Consider the following 19,320-nt stretch of genomic DNA (forward strand, 5'->3'; position numbering starts at 1 on the left):
AAGTGGAAAAAGGTTTGTTCATCTAAATCCACTGTTCTCAATTTTTCCTCACTATGACCTCCACTTGAATTCTGTGAGACCTAGCAATCTTGCCATCCAGGCCCTGCACCTTACCCAAAGAGAGTGCGTAAATCAAGCTTAACCTGGAGACTCTATGGAGCACACTCCAAAATACTTGGTAGAAAGCATAGTCTGTGCAATGACCTGCTCCTGGGAGCCCTTGCACTAATGGTCATCAAGGAAGTGTCAGAACCAGCAAAATGATGGTGTCTGCCTCTGTGGCTGAGGGATGCTATTACAAAGATGTGTCTTTCTGGTCTTCTCTCCTGACCGTCCAGATCTCTCTGTCCCGCACCTCACCGCTTTTTTCAAGGGACTGAAGGCTAGACCCTTCCATTCATTCACTGTTGCATTCTTTCTTTCACTCTGAAATTGTTGATTGATGCTGGGCATAGTGGCCCATGCCTGTAATTCCAGAGACTTGGGAGGCTGAGTCAGGGGATTGCAAAGTCAAGGCCAGTCTCAGCAACTTAGTGAGACACTGCCTCAAAATAAAAAAAATTAAAAGGGCTGGGGTGTATCTCAGTGATAAAGCACCCCTGGGTTTATTTACCCCACAAAAAAGAAAACATTTGTTAAGTATATGCTATGCGTCAGGCACTTTTTTAGGTTTGGGGAGATACAGCAGCATGCAAGACAGACATGTCCCCTTCATGGAACTAATAAGGGAGAAAGACAAAAGACAAATAAGTCATTGCATAATTCATTATCAGGTGGTGATAACCAGCATGCAGAAAACTAAAGCAAGCTCAAAGGACAGAGAGTACCTACTGTCAGGATAATCAGAGAAAGTCTCTCAAAAGAGATGGCATTAGAGTCCAGACCTACTGATGTGAGCAAGCCATGTGGATGTGGGAGGAGAGTGATCCAGGTAGAGGAAGTGACAAGTGCAAAGGCCAGGGGGTGGAAATATGCTTGGCACTCAGGAGCAACATTGAAGAGATCATTATCCTTATGAGAAGCAGGTGTGGGGGTGGATGATTAAAGATGAGATCAGAGAGACAGACAGGTGTCAGACCAGGCAGAACTGTGACATAGACTTTGTAATTTATTCTAGGAGTATGGAAAGTGTATGGCCAAGATGCCATTCCTATTGCAAAACTTTGTAACTCTTGGTGGCCTCATTGAGTCACAGAATAAGCTAGAACCAAAGATCTAGCTGGAGAATAGATAGCCATAAAATAAAAAAAGATCATAAAGACCATAGCAATTCCAATGGCTCAAGGTTCAGCTGTGTAGCAAGACCAGGAGGATTCTTTGAAACAATATCCTGTTCTCTGTGTTCTTTCTTTTGAATGACCCAGTTGCTGCTGTTAGGATAGGGAAAGACCACGGAAAGATGTATCTTCACCCCAACTGGCTGCAGGTACCTCCTTGACATGTACAACCAAAGCCTGCCTCCCACTTCTATTGCCTGCACCTCCTGCATGCACCTAACGCTCCTGTCACAGAGAATCATGCATCCTTCTCAACTGCATTATGTCTTAATGCCTGGAATGTGCTCATTCTTCTGCCTACAGTGAAATTCTCATCTTTATATGCCAGAGGAAACACCCATTAATCCTTCGGGAGTCACTTAATTTATTTTTTAAAGTAGTTTTTAGTTGTTGATAGACCTTTATTTTATTTACTTATTTATATGTGGTGCTGAGAATCGAACCCAGGGCTCACACATGCTAGGCAAGCACACCAGTGCTGAGCTACAACTCCAGCTCCTCAAGAGTCACTTTAAATAGCACTTACTCTGTGCAGGATATACCCATTCTGTTAACATGAACCACACTGTATGGAAGCATAGACAGGTGACCATGAATAAAAATAAATAATCCAGACTTGGGGAAAATGTTGCAGCTTCAAAAGATGTTTTTCTGGCTTGTTGTGATGGGCTTGAGATACCACCTCCTTGTGGTAGAAGAGGTAGGTCATTCCAAAGAGAACATATACTCCTCGTGTCATTCATTGGGGAGTAAGTAATTTATGGGGGCGAGACATTCAGTTATGTATTCAAGGAGCTGAACTGACCCTGCCCATTGGGGCTAGACAGGATGTTTGTCTAGGAAGTAAGCATGCTTCTGGGTTTATGTGTCAGTTTTGTCCTTGCTTAGAGGGAGATGGTGTCCCTTCTACCCTGAAGTAAGGAAAGCAGGGAGGGGTACTCTGTCAATGCATAAGGCACAGAGGAAGCCAAGGTGGATAGCTGCCTGGGGGTGCACAGTCTCGCACTACAGGGTGTGTGTTTCCCATAGAACGAGGAGTATTAAATAAAGGAGCTGCCTGCATTGCAGACTTTATTAGGGAAGAAGAAATTAATTTTAGCCCAACAAATAGTTATTCATTGCTTCTCATGACCAAATCAAAGTTAAACTAAAGCTCCTTGAATAAGAGAAAATTTGTGAAATTCCTAAGAAGCAACTTAATTCTGACTTTCCTGTTGACTTCATTCAGTAGCTGAAAATATCATAATTACTGGGAGGAATACTAGATTTTGACTAAGAAAGACATGGATTTGAGACCTGGCTGGCCCTGCCATCGTTTGACTATGTGACACCAGCAAGTCACTCAGCTACTCTCAATCTCAGTATTCTCAAACATAAAAGGGAGATAATAATAACTAGTATGCAGGCTGCAGATATAGCTCAGTTGGTAGGGTGCTTGCCTCACATGCACAAGGCCCTGGGTTCGATCCCCAGTGCCACAAAATAAGAAGAAGAATTTGCAATGTTGTTGTGGAAATTAAATAAAATAACGCATGTGAAACAATTTTGTTAGTATAGAACATGATATAATATGTCATTTTATTATGTATTTCTGTTATTACAATTATAGTAAGCAATATGTTTACAATCTATTTGTTGTTATTAATGACAAGTACTGTCAAGTTCAATATAGAAACATTGAGCTTTACACAGGTGTGTATATTCTGACCACCATATATAAAAAGTGATGAGGTGTTTGAAGTTGTTTATCAGAGTCGAAGCAGATGAAGAAGCCTCTGGGGAAGCACAAATCCTATAAAAGGGAAGACTGTTTTTTATAATTTGTTGTCTTTCACATTTTGTTTTCCAAAAGATGCCTCCAGATGTTGGTTCTTCATGGCCACCTAGACTTGGTAAAAATCATCTGATCAGAGGGAAAGGATTCTCAGGTATACAAATTCAGAAACTAAACATGTAAGTATGGGTAGGTTGAATGACGTGAATATTCTGAATGTCAAGAGAGCAAATACCAAGCAAATAAATTAAAGCACAGTCCAAACATACCTTGCAAACAAAGGTGAAATGTAGCATATAGAAAAAATAAAGTAAGTCCTTTAATTTACAAATTTTTAATTAAAAAGTATCAACAATCCAAGGGAATATGAATATGACATATTAAGATAATTAATAAGAGAAGAGGCACAATTAATGGGAATGCCTAATCTCCCAAGTAATTAAAAGGAGAGCAAACTAAAACAAGATGCTATTTTTCACTTATCAGATGGGCAAAGGTTTAAAAGAATGCTAATACTCATTGTTGGCAAGAGTGTAGGAAGTGGGCACTCTCATAAACTGTTGGTGGGAATTAATTTCTGTACAATCTTTCTAGAGGGCAATTTGGCAACACCTATAACATTCTGAAATATGCAAACTCCTTGACCTAACTATTCCATGTCTAGAAATTTGCTCTAAAGAAACCATGAGAAAAATGCACAAGATGTCTCTGCAGAATTATTTCTCATGAAGTTATTTACTACAGGAAATAGGAAGTGCTTCGTATGTCCAGGGGATTCATTGCATAAATGAAGGAATAAATGCACAATAGAGCTTCAAGGACAGCAATGTAGACATAGTTACTGACATGAAAAGATGTCCATAGTGCAGAAACAAAACACATTACCAAACAGTCAAAAATATCAATTCAGATATTGCTGGTGGGTGGGATGAATAGTGATATTCTATAATTTTCTCAATTATTTTATTTATGTTTTTATTACAGCAAGCATGTAATAACTAGACTTACATTAAAAATATTTTTGGGCTGGGGTTGTGGCTCAGTGGTAGAGTGCTTACCTAGCGTGTGAGAGGTCCTGGGTTTGATCCTCAGCACCACATAAAAATAAATAAATAAAATAAAGGTATTGTGTCCAACAACAGCTTAAAAAGACATATTAAAAATTTTGTTTCAAAATAGTCTTTTAAAGAAAAAGTAATACAGGTATTTTCATGATCATTGTCACGTACCATAAAGTATAACTTCCTTTTTTCTTGATGGATGCCAATTGGGGTATATTCTAGACTATTCTAACACAGTATTCTCTTTAAGAGAGCTTGATTTGTTTTTTATTCTCACAAGCTGATATGCTGACGTAAAAACTGAAATAAAACTTAACAAATCATCTTCCTCCCACCTCAAACCCTTCCCCTGGAAATCTGCTTCCTGCTAAGACAGCTCCCAGCTTCAAATCAAAGAATGTAATTACAGGGAATATGCTTCTCACACACCAAGGTACTGTCATCTCAGCTTTTGCCTTCCCCTCTCTGAGGCAACCAAGGGCCCAGATCTCATGTTACTCCACTCAAAACAACACAATTCCTTTTTTTTTTTTTTTTTGGTGGTGGTGCTGGGGATTGAACCCAGGGCCTTGTGCATGCTAGGCAAGCACTCTACCAACTAAGCTATATCCCCAGCCCCACAATTCTATTTTAAAAACAAGTCAATTCCGTGAAAAAATGTATTAAATATGAGAGATTAGTTGAAAATGAAAAACTAACAAAGTTTATTATTTAAACACCCAGGTTCCACAGAAAGATCGCATGGCTTTAAATTCTGACTTATTTCCTAGCTCTGTAACCTTATGACTCTAAGCTTTGGTCTCTCCATCTACGAAATGGGAATATTTTCTTCTTCATGGGATTACTGTGAAAATCAAAAAAGAAATCATGTATGTGTAAAGTAAAGCACAGTGCGGAACGCTCAAGAGTGCTAATCATTAGTATTATCATTGGTCTTAATGATCTGTTGTGTAATTATTCTAGTTTCTGCGGGTCAGGAATCTGGCAGTGGTTGAGTTGGATGCTCTGGCTCTGGGTCTCACAGGCTGCAATCCAGGTGTCAGCGATGACATCAGTCACTTCGTAGGTCAGTTTCCATGCTTGTTCAAGTGGCAAGATTCAGTTGATTGTGGGGCTGGCCTGAGGGCCTGAGACCCTCAGTGAGGGTGGACCTCAGCTCCTCACTGTGCGGGCCTCTGTCTATGGCAGTGCACACCACCATGGCCTGCCTCATCAGAGCAAGGACCCAGGAATGCCTGGGAGCATGAGGGAACACACAGCCAATGGAATGACAGGCTTTTATAACCTAATCTTTGACATGGCATCATATTACTTTTGCCATATTCTGTTCCTTGTAAGTAAGCACTGGGCCAGCCCACACAGGACAGGAAGGATTTACACAAGGGAGTGAATACAAGGAGGTAGGGATTATTGGGGGACATTTTCAAAATACTTGGTCACATCATCATCTAAGCTCTTTCCAGGAAAATACTAACTTTGAGAACTCTATTGAATGGTTTGTGTAGACTTTTGTAAACTCAGACACATTACAACAGTGTCGAATTGAAGTTAATGGGTCATTCTGTTTAAATTACTATCCATGTTCACATGGCAATGAGTAGTTCATGGAGATCCCATCATAAAGGAAAGAGCAGGTGGTATAGAAGTCTTCTCTGGTATTTATATTACAAAAACATTAGGGTTTTTTTTTCATTTCTTTACCAAATATAACTAAGCTCTCTGCCCTTGAGTATATGCATTATCCAAATTTTAAAGGAATGAGAGATCTCTCAGACTCTCAGTATCACCCTCCTCTAGAAACAAAAGGAATATAGCCCCATATTCAGGGTCCATGTGAGCCACAGCCAACCTTTTATCTTTTGGCTCCCAACTGTGCTGGGGCTGTTGTTTTATCTTCACAATTTATTCCATGTTGTGAATATCCCAGTTTTCTTTACTTCTCAAATAACCAAAGAGATTTTCTGTTACTTTATTCCAGAAAGGAATTAAGTTCTTTCTTATTTTTATTCCATTGCTATAACAAAATACCTGAAGCTAGGTAATATGTATTATCATATTCAGACCACAGCATCTTGTGGTCCATAAGGTTCATGTTCTCACAGTGCAAAATATAAATCATTCCACCCCTATTAGTCCTAAAAACTTAACTCATTTCAGCATCATTCAAAAGTCCCAAGTCCTAAGTCTCATCTCAAACTCAAGGCAAACTTTGTCCAAATGTGAGCCTGTAAAATTTTAAAAAGTTATGTCTTTTAACATTGAGCCAGGGTGGTGGTTGAACCTGAAAATTCCAGGTCCAGTATTTTGTGCACACTGGGGTGAGGGTGGGCCCCCATAGCTTTGGGCAGTTTGGTCCCCAAGGCTTTGCTGGTTCAGACCCCACAGAGGCTCTCTTGGGCTGCAGGCTGATGTCTGTGGTTTTCCTAAGCTGCTATTGCACACTGGTGGTGGCTCTACCTTCCGAAGGCTACAGCTCTGCTCCACAGCTCTACTAGATGTTCCTTCAGCAGAGAATCTCTGTACTAGTTCCTCCTTGCGATAAGCCTCTGCCTGGCTTCCCGAGTTTTCCTTCGGAAAGCAGAAGCTGCCATGAACCCGGAACCCTTGCATTCTGTGCATCTGCAGAATCAGCACCATGGAGACGCCACCAAGGTCTGCCTGAGCTGCACCTGTGCCCACTTGACCCACAGTGATAGCCACCACAGAATGTTTCACTGCTGGATGGCAAGGAGGAGTATGGAGAGATAGCCCTGGGCGACAAGCTCGTGGAGAGTGTCCCACCGTTTCTTGAAACCATTGTATCTTTCTAGGTCTCTGAGCCTATAAGGGAAGCCTCCAAGATTTATGAAATACCCTCTGGGCCTCTCTCCTATTGTCTTGACAATAGCGTCCATGCTAATCTCTTTAGCAAGCAGTCTCTTGGCCTTAGATACTCTCTCACCTTTTCCTCTTTCCTCAGCAAGGCTATAAATTTTCCAAGTATTTCCACCCTGTTTCCTTCTGTTCCTGATTCTCACTGCACATCTCACTTAAGGCAGCCAATCCACAGCCTGAATGCCTTGTTGTTTAGAAGTTTCCTCTGCCAGATAAACTAGCCCATCATCCTTCAATTTGGCTTTCCACAAAACTGTAGGCCATGAACGTAATGCAATCAAGTTGTTCCCTACTTTTAACAAAACAGCCTTTACTCCAACTTCTAATAGGAGGCTAGTCCCCAGTCTCCTTGACTCTCACAGAATCACCTGTATCACTATCCTGATAGCGTTGTATGCTTTTTCTAACCTGCTTCTCCACACTCTTTTCAATCTCGGCCCATGTCTCAGTTCCAGAGCTGCTTTCACATCTTTAGGTAGAGTTAAAGTAATGACCACACTCCTTGAAACCACTTTTCTGTCTTGGTCAATTTTCTATTGTTAAAGCAAAATACCTGGGACTGGATAATGTATGAAGAAAAGAAGTTGTACTTAACTCACAGTTTTGGAAGTTCAATAGCATGGCAACTACATCTATTCAACTTTGGCAGGGGCCCCCTTAGCTACATCACACCACGGAGTATGTAAAAAAGGGAGAGATTACATGGTGAGACAGGAAGCAGGTGATTGGGAAGGGGTTGATTTTGCTTTTATAGCAATCTTTCCCTTCAAAAATTAACTAAGGTCCCATGAGAACTACTTTCATTCCTTCTAAGGATGGTACCCTCAATGGCCTAATTACATGCCACTAGGCTTCACCTTTTAAAGGTCCCACCATCTCTTAACATCACCACAGTAGGGGCCAAGCTCCCAATACATGAAACTTGTATTGAAACCTGGGAGGCACATTTAAACCATATTCAACCATAGTCTCTCAATTCTCTAAGTCATGTCTTGAAAAAGGAGATGGGGGAAAGAAAAAAAAAAGAACAGAAAAGAAAAAAGCCATTCTTTCCCTAAAAGGCATTCTTTTTTTTTTCCTTTGAGAAAGATGGCCAGCTTTAAAATTGTATATTCTTTCTTGTCACACAAATTTCATTTAAATATTAAATAGTATTATTTTTTCAATGACCTAACTAAAAAGATGTGTGTGTGTGTATGTGTGTGTGTGAGAGAGAGAGAGAGAGAGAGAGAGAGAGAGAGAGAGGAGAGAGAGAGAGAGAGAAAGAGGGGGGGGGGAGGGAGAGAGAATATGTACCATGTTCATCAATTTAAAAAGTCTGTTTCTTCCTTAATTTATTTCTTAGATTTGGTGCAAGGTCAATCAAAATCCCAGCAAGGTTTTTAGAAATATGAATTGACAAAATAATTATAAATGCATATGGAAACACAAAAATTAGAATGGTCATGATAATCTTTAAAGAAGAAACAAAGTTAGAAAACTCACACTACCAGATTTCAAGGTTTAGTAAAAACTAATTCATAGTAGTCAAGGTGATATAGTGTTGTCACTGAGGTAGTTTCAAAGAACTTTGGAAGATAATGGAGAGTGCAAAAATAGAACCACATATATACAGACACTTGATTTTCGACAAATATACCAATAAAAATTTGTGAGGAGAGGCTGGGGTTGTGGCTTGGTAGTAGAGCACTTGCCTAGCATGCATGAGGCACCATATATAAATAAATAAAAATAAAGGTCCATTTACAACTAAAAAAATTTTAAAAAGAAATCTGTGAGGAAAGGAAATCCTTTATTAACAATGAGGTGATCATCTGGATAATCAAATGAAAAACAATAGGACTGGACCTCAATTGCACACTCTACCAAAAATCAATTTGAGATAGACATAACTATGAGTGCTAAAGATGACTAGCTTCTAAAAAAGCATAAAAATATCTTCCCTAACTCGAGATAGGCAAAAACTTCTTAGGCACTTAAGTATTAAGTGTAAAAGAGAAATAAAACTTCTTACAAATTAGCAACTTATCAAAAAGCACTATTAAGTGAAAAGATAAGCCACAGACTAGGAAGAAATGCATAACCTAATATCTAATAAAGGACTCATACGTGGACTATGTTTTTAAAATCAATAATAAAAAGATAAGCAACTCAACTTGCAAATGGGCAAGTACCTGAGCAAGCATCTCACAGAAAAATAGCATTCAAATGACCAGTATGCATCTGAAAAAATGTTCAAATTCTTTAGTCATCATTGAAATGAAAATTAAAACCACAATGAAATAGCACAGTATGCCCATCAGAATGGGGGGGAGGAAAAGACCAATAATACTAAGTGTTGTCAAGGTTGGAGAGGAAGTGGAAAACTCATATGCTGCTGGTAGGAACAAAACTGTTACAACTACTTTGGAAAAATATCAGATGATTTCTAATTGGGCCAAATGTCGCCTACCCCATGACTTATCATTTTTCCCATGACTTATCATTTTTACTACTATTTGTATAACCATGAGAGAGAGAGATGATGTTTTTAAAATTAATAATAAAAAGATAAGCAATTCAACTAAAATGTGTGTGTGTGTGAGAGTATATAAGAATGTTCATGGAAACTTTATTCATATTAACAGAAAGATATAAGAACCCAAATGTCTCTCAATAGAATGGATAAACAAATTATAGTACATATAATAAGACTATCTTCCATCATGGATAAATTTATTTATTTATTTATTTATTTATTTATGTGTGTGTGTGTGTGTGTGTGTGTGAGAGAGAGAGAGAGAGAGAGAGAGAGAGAGAGAGAGAGATTGAGATTTATGGAAAGAAATCAGTTACCAAGGAATACAACTTTTAGAACTCTATTTAGACTTTCAAAAATAGGCAAAACTAGTTCATGAAGTTAGAAGTATGAATGTTTCCTGAACTGAGCAATGAATGGGTGCTATTGCATGGAGAGAAGCCTGAGCTAACTTTTTGGGGTAGTGAAATGTTTTAGTCCTTGATCTAGGTGATGGCTGCAGAAGTATATAAATATGAAAAAGTCTCTGAGCTGCACACCTAAGATTTCTGGCCAGGCAGGATGCTGCACACCTGTAATTCCAGCAGCTTGGGAGGCTAAGGCAGAAGGATCACAAGTTCAAAGTCAGCCTCAGCAACTTCCCTGTTTAAAATTTAAAAACGAAAGAAGATGAGGATATAGCTCAGTGGTTAAGGCCCCTGGGTTCAGTCCCTAGTACCAAAAAAAAAAAAAAAAAAATTCTGCATTGTAATTATACAGAAAGTACATGTCATGGTAGAGGATAGGAAAGGTAGCAGAATACAACAGTTACTAATAGGGCATTATGTAAAAATGTGGATGTGTAACCGATGTGATTCTGCAATCTGTATTTGGGGTAAAATTGGGAGTTCATAACCAACTTGAATCTAATGTATGAAATATGATATGTCAAGAGCTTTATAATGTTTTGAACAACCAATAAAAAAAAAAGAAAAAAAAGAAAGTACATGTCAATGAAAACTGAAAAATGAACATAATATTAAAAATATTTTATTCTAATTAGATAATCCCCCCAACTTCCACTGAATCCCTAAAATGTTCTATTACGTCCTTGCATCCTTCCCAGTTGAAAATTATTCAGTAATTCATTTGTCCAAGAGCTAACTGTGAAGCACCCCCTGCAACTTCCAAAGACCAAAATTGGACCCGTGAAGCCACAGATGGTGACAACCACTTCATCCCTGGAGCAAACCAGCCCAATGATTGGCTCATCGATGGCTTCCTGGGCTTCTGAGTGGAACATAGGAAGACAGCCAACTCCCAATCATACTGAAAATTCTGGTTCCACTAGAAATTCAGGAGTAGGTGCCTCCCACATGCAGGAAAGTAAGCAGTGAGGTGGGAGATCCTTACGTCTGTTTAACTCCTAGTCATTTTCCTCATAAGCTTGCTGGATAGAATGTGTGGTGAGGTTGGAAGAAAGGGCTCATCTTGATAGACAAAAGGCCAAAAGATCACCTTCAAAAGAGTTGTGATAACTCAAAAGGGATCATTAGTTAGTAAGACTTTCCACACACCTGGAACATGGGGTGGGGATGGAGTTTGATTATTCCAGGGGTCTGTGTTGGCTGGTAACTGTGAAGTTACCAGTTACCAGCCATCTGGTACCATCTGGTACCATAGTCTTCAGGGAAATTCTCCTAAATATCTTCCAAGTTTCCTATTCTGTGAAACACAATTAGAGTTTTGCAACAAAGCTCTGGTGCAGAGAAATCATGTTATGGGTAAAACTTGGAGAATCCTTTTTTTTTGGGGGGGGGGGGTATGGGGATTGAACCCAGGGCCTTGTGCATGCAAAGCAAGCACTCTACCAACTGTGCTATATCCTCAGCCTGGAGAATCCTATTTTATTGCTCCCTATTCACTGTCCCATTATCTACAGCTTCTAAGGATGCTGAGGTCTTCTCTTACCTTAGACATTTATGACCTTACACCAAGAAATACCAACAATTTTATTAAAGTTATCTATTTATTTATGGCATTTTTATAATTATGTGCTTTACTCTGTAAGCTTCTAGGAGCCAGAAAACACACACACACACACACACAAACACACACGGAGATAAACATTTTGATCAGCTTACAGGATAAATCCCTTAGCAGAATGTACATACAATACCTAAGACTTCATAAAAACAAAAAATTAAAAAGAGACATCAAATTAAAACCGTATCAATTTAAATAAATATCATTCCCTTTAAGATAATATTGTATTTATTAAAATACTTATCCTCCCCCCCCAAAAAATCCTCTTTTGGAATTTCCCCTATTGTTAATCAACAGCTGCACCTAACACTGTGACAGATAAGGTAAAACTCAATATTTTATAATTATAATTTTCTTTAATTAAGAAAGATGTTGGCCTGACTTATGATCAAAATCCAAACCAACATCAAAAAGGATGTTTGCCCTGCCTGAGATAATTAAAAACTATCCACATTCAAACATATGATTTTGAAGGAAAAAAAAAAAAAGCGACAGAATAGCAACATGACAGAAATAGTGACAAGTCTCCAGGCAGCCCTTTAAAAGAGACCAAGTCATCTTCTGTGAATCAAAAGTCCCTTCTATGAATCAAAACAAACAAAAACAAGAAAAACCTACCCTGTCTTGATTTGTTTTCATTCCTCTCACTCCCGAGCCTGTGTGCACATTGATATGGGCACCATGTCAGTCACTCTTTGAATGAGCCCTTTTAATTTTTAAAATTATAATTTGTAAATTTTTCCTGCTTACAAATCACCACATATTATACTGTATGGTGTGATTATAACTGATACTTTAGAAAACACAGAAGAATATAAAGAAGAAAGTAAAAATATCTGTTATCCCACTGCTAGAGATTAGGTACTCATTTTAAATGTGAGCTTTGTGTATTATCTTAATGTTCAGATGATATTAAGATGTGGGGATGAAAAGCTAAGGTGGCCAAGCTGGTTGAGATATTACATTCAGGAAAATTTGAAAGGACATTAATCAAATCTTCATATTTGTCTGTAGAAACCAGACACTGGAGGGAATCAAGTTATAGCTTTTAGTCTGCACATTAAACCTCAAGTAATCATTCCCCAATATGTGAGTACCTTTAGCATTAGGGACTCTTGGCATATCATCTTTCCCAGCTCAGAAAGCTATATCCAACAGAACTGAGCAAGGCAAGGGTTGTTTTTCTTTCCAAGCAAATTGACTTGAATAAAAGAGAACAAGAGTTCCATCCATCAACTTTGCCCTCTGCACTACAGAATAGGAGACACTATAACCTTCATCCAGTAGCCATGGCCACGGCCAAAACCATGCACTCCTGCTAGGACCTGAGCTCCAGAAAAGAGATTTGTTCTTCTCAAGAGCCCTAGTGTTTACCAGCAAAGTCAAGGAAGGAAGAAAACATTCTTGACAGATAATCTTACAGAGTCCTGAAGTCTAAACCTAGGTTTTGTCGCTAATCATTGTACTTGTGAGCCAACACAGGCACAGAGCATCTGAATTCCTCCAGTTATATCACTAGAAATCTCAGGAAACCCATTGAAAGGGTATTTCCTGTTGACCACCTTCTCGTATTCCTTTGGGCACACTGATGACCCTGCCTTATGTCTCAATCACTGAGCTGGATTCTGCTCCAAGGCAGAGTGGAGAGAAGGAGACTCAGGAGATACTGGGATAGAGTGAAGAAGGAAATAACAGATGGAATCACATCTCCAAGATAGAACATGGAGGGGGAAACAAGGAAAAGACCAAGATGGGAACCTGAGGAGCACTCACAGTCTGACTGCATGGTGACTGACAAGATTTAAGGATAAACAATAGGGACACACAAGGTGGAACCCACATGTTGAATTTGTGCTACATAATTATTATTTGTTATCAATCTGTTTCTTTTATACTGAGCATCTCAATATCAGGAACTTTGTCTATTTATCATGGGGTCTCCCTTAGCACCCTCAGGAGCTTAGGTTCTGTCTACAGAAGGCAGAGAATAGAAGAAGGAGGGGGTAGAAGAGAAGAGAAAATGGAAGAGATGGAATGGGAACAAGGAAGACAGCAGGGGGAACACAGTCAGAGCCACAGGATCTGCTGTCGGCCTGCTTGTTATAGATCCAGAACTTTGGTGGCCCAGTCAAACCACAAGACAAATTGTTGAGAAGCCTGAGTATAGTAACTTTGGATGCATGTTCAGCAAAGTCTGCTGCTGGGGAACTCAAGACCAGATCCAGGGACAAGCCTGCAGAGTAGAGGCAGAACCCTGAGAGTGTTCTTTGAGAAAGCAGTAGAAATAGATCTTAAAAACTCAGTTGACTCAATACTGAAAAGAAAGTGCAAAAGATTTGCTAGCAGAAGCATGTGTTGATGATTATGTGTTCACACTAGTGTGCTGGCTCACAGAAAATAATTAGGACTTCGAGGTGGCAAGGAAAGGCCGAGAGGGTTGGTTCCCAAAGCACTGATACTGCATTGATAGCAGGTTCCCCACAATGGTGCCAACTGAGATTTCCCCAAGTGGCCGTGGCCTGCATCTTCTACAAATTCTTATTTATTTTCTCCCAACTAAAGTTTATCTCCATTTGACTTGAAACTAATAAATTATGGAACTACTTGCCTAGAAAAATATTTTTTGTGGAAGGAATCTACCATAATCTAGAGGAAACACTCACTGTCTGAATTCCAACAAACCTGTGCCATGGTATGGTTGAATTCTTGCAACTCTGCCCAGAGCCAAGAGGTGTACCCTGAATAGAAACAGGGCAAAGTCCTGATCCAACATTCTTGCACGCATTGTAAACTTGGTCCTCTGATAGGAAGATGGGGTGGGGGCAGGGAGGGTTAGAAAAATCTTTTTATCTGGCCATAGTGGGAACTTTTTGTTTAGTCTGGAGAAACCCAAACGATACAATTCTTAAGATTCTGTACTTTTGAATTTGGCTTTGTTGTGTATGCTACATGCACACACACACAAAAAAACTGTCAAAACACAAAACTCATTTCTAGAGCAATTTAGAGTCTGCTTATGTTAAACAATGACTTAAAGTAGTGTGTTACTTTTCTGTATCTCCTTTCAAGCTTTAACCTCTGCGTACTAAAAGCCAATCATGTATTTACACAGGTATAACATACACACAAAACAGATAACTAGCTTCTGAGAAAACCAAATATTCTAAGTGATTTAGCAGTCACTTAGACTAAGCCATCTAAAAACAGAGGGACAAGGATGGAAAATTATAGTTTTAAGGCTGTAATCCCTTGGGAGGAGAAAAGCATCCTCTATGTACTACTTCAATTCTTATCCCATTTAACAGAAAACCAGAAGCTTTCCTTTGAGTACTTGTCGTACGGATACAAAACGGTCACAATATTTTGCTTTTATGAAACTCTTTCTGCAATGTGTATGTACCGTGAGCTTCCCAAGGCCAAGTGTAATACCTCACATATCTTTGCTTCCTCTGCAGCTCCTGTCACAGAGAAGGATTGCATTGCAAAAAGGCTACTTTATAGTGATTAAAACATGACCCCTGAAATTATAGTTTTGAAAAAAAATTGTAGATTTTTCACTTGCAATTTTGAACAAGAAGTTACCAAAGGCTCAGATTGCTCAACTGTAAAATGGGAATGAGGATATGACATACCACCTAGAGTTGAGGCACAATTAAGTGAGATAAAACAAATTTCGTGACCTTAGTGATCCTTCAATACTCTCTAATAGTATTTATTGGGATGGGTGATTTGTTAATAGTGACAGTTAAATAAAATGCTGTTTAGGACAAAGCTGCTTCTTGTTATGGTAAAATTACTTACACCTCTTTTAGGGTAAAAAAGGTGGAAATGGAACAAATGTTTATTAAGCACCTTAATAAATATCCAGACTCTCAGCTAAGCCTTTTGCATTGTTTATTTATCCAATCTTCACAACACTGTGAAGTAACAACATATTTGTTTTGCAAATGGGGCAATTGAGTCTCAGAAAGTACAACCTTATCAAGAAAACCTACCCTTTACATAACAGAACCAGGATGTGAGCAAACCATTTATACAACTCCCAAGCCCACTGGTCCGTACTGACAATTTTTTCAGTATGCCTCCTGCTACCGACAACAAATCTCTAGTGTGATGTTCCAGCGTGTGGTGTGGTCTTTAGACTTTGCATGGACTCTGTGTGTGTCCTTTCATCCACCTTAAACCATGAACACAAAGTAGAGATACAAGCACCAACAGAAAACATAAACAGGCAGGAGTAGATGAAACAAGAGGGCAGAAATTAGAAAAGAAATGGAAGAATAAAATTATAGCGTTACCAAAAAGAAGTTCACATTGTGTCTAGCACTTAGAAGATAGACCATGACACAAATATGATAAAGGACATGGATGTCATGGTGAGAAAAGTGAGGAAAATAAATGTGTGAAATGGAAATAATAAAGCAGTAATAAAGTTTTTAAAAGTTTAGAGAAAAAGTTAATAAATATTGAAGAGACTAATTAAGAAAATATGAACAACCCTAACATTTCTAAAAGAAGAGGACCCATATAATAGAATAATAAACTACTTCAAGATATATATAATTCAAAGCTTCTTTGTCTTGCCTTCTCATGGGGTAACCCTAGGACAAGACTGTCCCAGTAGGAGAGGCCCATCTCCCTAGGGAGACAGCTTTTCTGATGTAGCTTCTTCAGCCACTACCAGGATTACCACATTTTCGATATTAAAATGGATTATTTGGATTAAAACTGTTTGGGTTTTGTTGTTGTTGTTGTTTTGTTTTGTTTTTTCAGTAAAAGAAGGAGAGGGATTTGGGTTCCGTAGTGCACACAGATAATCCCAGTTATTCTACTGGGGAGGCTGAAGCAAGAGGATCACAAGTTCAAGGCCAGCCTGGGCAATTTAGCAAGACCCAACCTTAGCCTGATCCATCAGGGAGCTCTCAAGTGTAAACATCATCTCAGAGATTTCCCCCATGTTACAGGAAGGGAACTAATTCTCTGTTCTAATCAGGCTCTGAAGGAAAGGGGAGGGGACAAGAACTTCTAGACCTCTAGACACTTCTAGAGCTCTACACCTGCAGATGAAGACATTGCAATACCCCAAAGAGATTCCTTTTAAGAAAGTTGTAGGTGCTGGGGTTGTGGGTCAGAGGTAGAGTGCTCACCTAGCACGCATGAGGCTCTGGGTTCGATCCTCAGCACCACATAAAAATAAAATAAAGAAGAAAATTGTAGGTGCAAGTGCCCCACTTTCCAACTCTGGAAGAGCCAGAGAAAATACAGTAAGGGTAGAAAAACTGAAGGGCCAGGGAGGGAGATGGCAAAGAGGCCCCAGTGCCCTAGGAATGTCCATGCCTGAGTTGGGTCCCACTTGGTGCTTTTTACTCCAGACTTTCAAAGGGAAAGTGACCAGAAGGGCTAAGCTCCCTGCTGGAGAATTCATTTAAGAGCAGACAAAGCAACAGTGAATTTCAAGGGTCACCAATGAGCAGGAATGAAGGCACTTTCTTTTTATGCCCTCAACAAACTCCTACAAACATGCACCACATACTGCCATCCATATGTTACCCTTATACACACAGACATGCTTATATTCTTATAAAATCTCTCTGGAAAGGGATACAACAAACTGATAATAGCAGTTGCTTCCTCAGGAAGAGGATCAGGTACTTTGGAGCAAGAATGAGAGGATCGATGCCTTCTTAGTTCTGACTATAAATATACCTTTTTTAAAAAAAATTTAAATTTGAAATATTTTATCTAATAGGGATAGTAAAGAAAATTGAAAATTAAATAGGAAAGTAAGCTGGACCCAGACAAGGGTTAGTTTGCAAAATACATAGCATAGGGTCTGATAAACTTGCTATAGACTGGAAGCCAAATTGGCCTCTAAGTTTCTGACTCGCAGAATGAAGAAAGGAATATCATGATTGCCAATGTTCATCATATGAAAACGGAGGGTTTTTTGTTTTGTTTCAGGAAACAGGAAGCTACTCATAGACCAAGATCAGGGTGAAGTTTCTCCTTCAGGTTCTCTCCTTGTGTCCTAAAAAGTATTGAAGAGCACCTTCACTAACCTATTTATTATAAACACAGGGGCAAAATTAATAAAGTTGTCAATCCTATGTTCTTGTTATAGCAACAAGAGCTGAAGGTGATGAAGGTGATATGGACCAGGGATTAGTATTGTCTTCAATGGTAAAGTAATAAAATCACAGCCATTATTTGGTTTTAGAGATGAGAAGGGATTTAAAGGATCGATAGCCCTGAATCATTAGGTCCACTGCTACTGCTTGAAATTCACTTTATCTTCTGAATCAGGCACAATGAACTTCTTATCCTGTATCAAAAAATAAAAAGGGCTGGGGATGTAGTTCAGTGGTACAGCACCCCTGGAGTCAATCCCTGGTACCAAAAAAAGCCCAACTATTTGTCTTCAGCTGATAATTCAGGCTTTGAGTATCTTCACTAAAAGCCAAACTAAATATGAAAATGAACTACTATCTCTACTCCACTATTAGAATGGATAAAAGGGGAAAGGCTGATGGTGTCAAATGTTGGCCAGGGTGTAGAGCAACTGGAACTCTCATACACTGCTGATCATGTACAATGGTGCAACTGCTTTGGAAAATAGTTTGACGGTTGCTTAAAAAATTCCACATATGTGTAACATACGACCTAGGCTTTCTCCTCCTAAGTATTTAACAAGAGAAAAAGGAAACTTTGTCCATATAAGACTTGTACATGAAGAGTAGAAGTTTTGTTTATAGTCGCCCAAAACTAGGAGCAATACAAAGATCCATCAACTGGGTGAATGAAAAAACAACTTGTGACATCCCATACAATGCAATCCTACTGAACACTAAAAAGAAGGGAACTATACAAGGAACATCAGGTTGGGGTGGTTCCTATGTACCCAGCGCGTACATTGTTTCACTGAGGTTTCACTGGGATTTTGTAAGGTAAGTACTACTGCTCCTTCTCTTTTTAGAGTTAAGAAAACAGAAGCTTGGAGGAGGGAAGCAATTGTCTGGACTCACACAGCTGGTGAGTGGCAGAAGTAGGAGACCCACAGTGCCAGCCAAGGCAGAGTCCTCACACTGCACTGTGCTCTGCAGGGAGCAGGGTGCTTTGGGCTCTTTGGGCCCACAGCCTCTTCAAGGTGAGGCAGCACCTTCCAAAACCAAGAGGGCGTTCAGAGTTGGTTCAGGGAGGGCAACATTGAAGGAGGAAGAATTTGTTTTATTTTTTTCCTACCGTGGCCAAGATGACTCACCCTTTCTTGTCTCTCAGCTCCAAATCCTCAGGTCTTAATCTTGATGTGTCAGATCTGGGGAGCCATTGGAGTGCTCCCCGAAGAGGCTGGCTTCTGTCTCAAGGCACAGGTCTATACAGGCAGCAGCTCCACCTGGGCACCTATTACCAAGGAGAGCTGCAATTTGATATCCTTATACTGTTTACTTCTGCTTTAATTACAGGGTGGGGGAGAGAGTTCCTAAGCTTTGCCAAAAAACTTTGGTAAATTTTTTAAAAAGCCTTCCTTTCCAATTGTTCAACTCTGTTGGGAAAAGCAATAGGAACACTTTTGTAACTGAGCTCTCTGCTGAATTGCCAGGGTTTGGAGATCTCTGCAAAGGTCATTGTTTTTTGTAAAGGTCATTGTCTTTTCATGAAAACCCCGGCAAAGCATGCCAGAGCAGGAAAGCCACCAGCTTGCCAAATGTCCGGTGTCCCAGTCACCTGCTCTTCCTGCCCTAGGAAGGATGTGGAATGATCTCTGGAGTAAAGACATCAGATTGGGTCTGTTCT

The 19,320-nt window shown here is 39.5% G+C and overlaps 1 long non-coding RNA gene and 1 other non-coding gene across 2 annotated transcripts in view; both read right to left on the reverse strand.

Moving 5' to 3' along the window:
- Positions 1–18,943, reverse strand: part of LOC124100669 (uncharacterized) — a 31,149-nt gene extending 12,206 nt beyond the window's left edge. Inside the window, exon 1 of the long non-coding RNA XR_006854377.2 lies at positions 18,788–18,943. This is a non-coding gene — a long non-coding RNA (uncharacterized LOC124100669). The remainder of the gene's footprint in view (positions 1–18,787) is intronic.
- Positions 4,653–4,725, reverse strand: Trnaa-agc (transfer RNA alanine (anticodon AGC)). The gene has a single exon. It is a non-coding gene; the product is annotated as a tRNA-Ala (tRNA).
- Positions 18,944–19,320: the final 377 nt, after the last annotated feature.

The sequence above is a fragment of the Marmota monax genome, unplaced genomic scaffold, assembly GCF_021218885.2.
Source record: "Marmota monax isolate L192 unplaced genomic scaffold, Marmota_monax_Labrador192_F-V1.1 WCK01_AAM20220418_F8-fsc00037, whole genome shotgun sequence".
Taxonomy (NCBI): Eukaryota; Metazoa; Chordata; class Mammalia; order Rodentia; family Sciuridae; genus Marmota; species Marmota monax.